The sequence below is a fragment of the Genypterus blacodes genome, unplaced genomic scaffold, assembly GCF_046128005.1.
Source record: "Genypterus blacodes isolate CSIRO-AG114 ecotype Tasmania unplaced genomic scaffold, CSIRO-AGI_Gbla_v1 ptg000053l_1, whole genome shotgun sequence".
Lineage (NCBI taxonomy): Eukaryota > Metazoa > Chordata > Actinopteri > Ophidiiformes > Ophidiidae > Genypterus > Genypterus blacodes.
Genome location: NW_027466865.1, coordinates 1,913,858 through 1,917,500, shown reverse-complemented (window position 1 = coordinate 1,917,500; position 3,643 = coordinate 1,913,858). Strand labels below are relative to the sequence as shown.

The 3,643-nt window shown below is 37.1% G+C and overlaps 1 protein-coding gene across 1 annotated transcript in view; it reads left to right on the top strand.

Moving 5' to 3' along the window:
* Window positions 1-494, top strand: part of egr3 (early growth response 3) — a 6,163-nt gene extending 5,669 nt beyond the window's left edge. The window contains exon 2 of the mRNA XM_076150779.1: window positions 1-494. This exon is cut by the window's left edge and continues 2,290 nt beyond it. The gene's annotated coding sequence lies outside the window, so the exon portion shown is untranslated.
* Window positions 495-3,643: the final 3,149 nt, after the last annotated feature.

Below are 3,643 nucleotides of genomic sequence, written 5' to 3'. Positions count from 1 at the left end.
ATTGTCAGAGGTTACATACAATTTCTTCGGTATCCAAATTATTTTTCACATCTTTTACAATACAGAGAGACTGAGCTGTAAACTAGAGCTGTTCTTTTTGTACAGTATACAAACATGTATGCAGGTAGCTACAGTAGAACTTCACTTTTGTACTCAAATGACAACTGCACCATTACTCAGTATTAAATTGTGCATATATGTGCATGCCTACATGCACACAATGTAAATACAAATGTCTGCATAAATACGACCTTTCAATTGACTGAATGCTTGTACGGAATGTGTCTTAAAGCTTTTAGTAATGTAGTTATAATACCGAATATTTTGTTGTCATTGGTCATTGAAAAAGTCTTTGGAGCACAACAGTGCCAAAAAAGGTTTGTTATCTTCCATTTTAAAATTAGCATTTGCTGCATCTGTATGCTTTATAAAGTAATAAGTGGTTCAAGGAAGCACTAATGTGTTCTCTGAATAAACAAAACAATTTTTTTCTACCTTTTGTGTATTACCATCATAGTTGCACTCAGTTTTTTTTCTAAATAACACATCTTCCCCATTATAAAAGGAAAGACATGAGAATATACTCTTAGACTAAATGATGTGAATTTATCCACCTGCAGGAATTTTCAAAATCAGAAACTTGTTGTTGATTGATGGATAAGAGACTAAATGACCGGCTCATAGGCGGCAAAACATTTTATAATTCCTTGACATGTTTTGTGTGAACTTGTCTCTCTGCCTTGGCTTTGATCTTTAAAGTGTATTATAAACATGTTGATCCACAACCATGATCATATGTGATAAAAGTAATGAGTGATGCTTTCATGAAATAGTATCACATTCTCTCAGAAATGTTGCTTTGTTCTTTGAATCTCACCTCTGACGCATTTATATGGGGAGAAACAATCTATTCAAGTCCCTGTGAAGCAGCAGCAAAACTTGACTCAAGAGAAACCAGGTCGTACTTTCCATCACTTATCACAGGATTTTTATACTTTGGGTGAGAATGATGGCAGTCATGGCTGGTGAAAAATGAATAGGCAGCATTTCAATGATGAAGATTTATATATAACAGCACAGGGTATTTACCCCTTTGTGCTTGGATAGGAACTAGATGCCAGACACATTGGCACTTGTCTCAAGAAATTATTCATTTTCATTCATTCTGTAACTATTTGTGTATTAATTAGAGAAATAATAACCTTGTGGCAACATAGTATCCATTTTATTACGATCCTCACTGCTTAAACTTTATAAAATGCCAAATACCACATATTATTTTCTTGATCTAGTTTAACTGAGCATATGTATGTGTATTGGCTGTTCTCTCTGAATATTAAGAAATGTACGCCGTGTGTGAGACACATAATTTGTAGAAACATAGTTTTGCCGTTGTGAACCGGAGAAAATATCGTACTGGTCAGGAGACACTGCAATCAGACAGAAAGAGAATATCGACAGACAGATGCAAAGGCTAAAGGAGAGGTTGAGTAAAGCAGTGGCACAGAGCTCACAGTGCATTCTGAAATGAGCATCACATCCCCATTTTCTCTCTTTCCTGCAACAACCAGTTTTCACTGCTGAGCTTCCTGGCAAGGGTCCACTTATTTTCCAATTAATTTGGCCTCCGAGAGACTTTTCTCAACTCATCTACATGGCTAAATGAACAGACCTCCTTGCACTTTCTGAGATAGTTTAAAAGTTCACAGACGCTGAAACAGCTCACTGCAAATCAATACTTTTGTACCATAAATTACATTATTCTGTTGCATTGTCACCCGCAAACTAAACTTTTCTGAACTCTTCCCATTTATACGCAGCTGGGAACAAACTTGAGAACTTATTGAAAATGCGCTGTTTATGGATTACAACATTCCAAAATATATATAAGTCAAATTTACCAACAATCAAAAGTGAGACCTTCTAATGTAGGAAAGGTAATATAGTACTCATATAGACAGGCGAAGGAATACAAAAGCACAACGTTTCTGCTACATGTAACATTGCTGCATGGAGAATAATTCCACAGTGATAATCACAGACACTGGATCAGTTCCAAATGTTTAGCCAATGTGATCGGAACAAAGGAAATGCACAGGAAATCTGTATCTATGTGCCAGATTTGCGAGAATGCATTGTTTTAATTAAAGTATTGAACATGGTCCCCTACAAAGTCAGACAGAGACCTCAACAAAATATTTCCATGTCTACAGGATGCCATGTCATACTACTTCGGAAACTACGCATTTCATTGATCTCATCATCTCGTCACTTTTGCTTTGTGACATCTTTATAATGGACAGGACTGGAATTTTGTAAAATTGCTATGATCTCCTCCACCCTAATCCTTTCATACGGTTTGGTGGCTGCACCATATTCGTCGGACTAGTTATCATACTGTGTACTGGGTATGTGTGGATGGTATTGGTATGTGCGATAACTCAGAAACAATCCTCTTTATACCGTTTCTCCAGTAATAATTTATGTAATGTTTTTATGTTCAGCTGTCTAAAAGTGGACGGCTGAACGCTCTGAAATTAGAAATCGCCTCATCTTGGTTCTCTGCTCCATGTTGGATCCGAGCCAACATCAGCAGCCATTTTTGTGCCAAACTGGGTTGCAGGGTTGGCTGATCAGAAACAATATGTGATGAGAACTCCACAGGAGAAACACATCATAAATGTGACCTCAGTCTGCCTGCAGTTGAAGGCAGCCTTGTGCTTTCAGTGTTGGGATTGAAACAATAGGCAATAGGCTTGGACATGTTCATGACAATTAATAATTACAGATAAAAAAAAAACACATTTGCAGAGATTTGAATAATGTGTAGATATGCCAGGCTACTCATTTCATCTCACAGACTTGGATGGCTTCAGGGATTTTGTGGTGACACTAGCGTTGAGATGGAGTCGATTCTCACTGTTTTCTGTTGTTGTTGTGTTTCCTTTCATTACAGTATATCCTCCTGTTTGCATGTGCACGGAAATGTTCCAAAGTACTGCCCTCACATTCCTGGGTGGTGCACAATTTCTTTATTATGCATGAAAATAAAAGTCACATTGGGTGAAATGGGATGAATTTAACAACAATTCAAGACAGATAATTGGAAACACACACTGGGATAACTGTTCTGTTGGCTTTTTTAAGAAAACAAGGGGTCTTGTTAAAATGTTGTGGATGTCTTTAGCCTATTTCATGTATTTATTACCTTATAATAAGGTCCTTTTATGAGCTGAATATTGTAATGAATTTTACTATATTCTTGTGATGGGGAGATGTGCTCCCCAGGTTACTCGGCACTTCAGTTTGTTGTAATGCAATTGTTTTGTTATTTCTATGTAAGTACTTGAATAAAGAAAACAATATTATTGGCGTTCATCTTACTGAGATGACCACACACACACACACACACACATATACACACACACACACACACACACGCACACACACACACACACGCACACACACACACACACACACACACACACACACACACACACACACACACACACACACACAGTTGCGCGACAAAACGATTATAATAATTATCAAAATTATTACCCACGACGAATTTTACAAAACATAGCAACTTTATTCGTCAGGTTCCTTAAAATCGTTTCTTCGTGCCATAAAACTTCCTTAT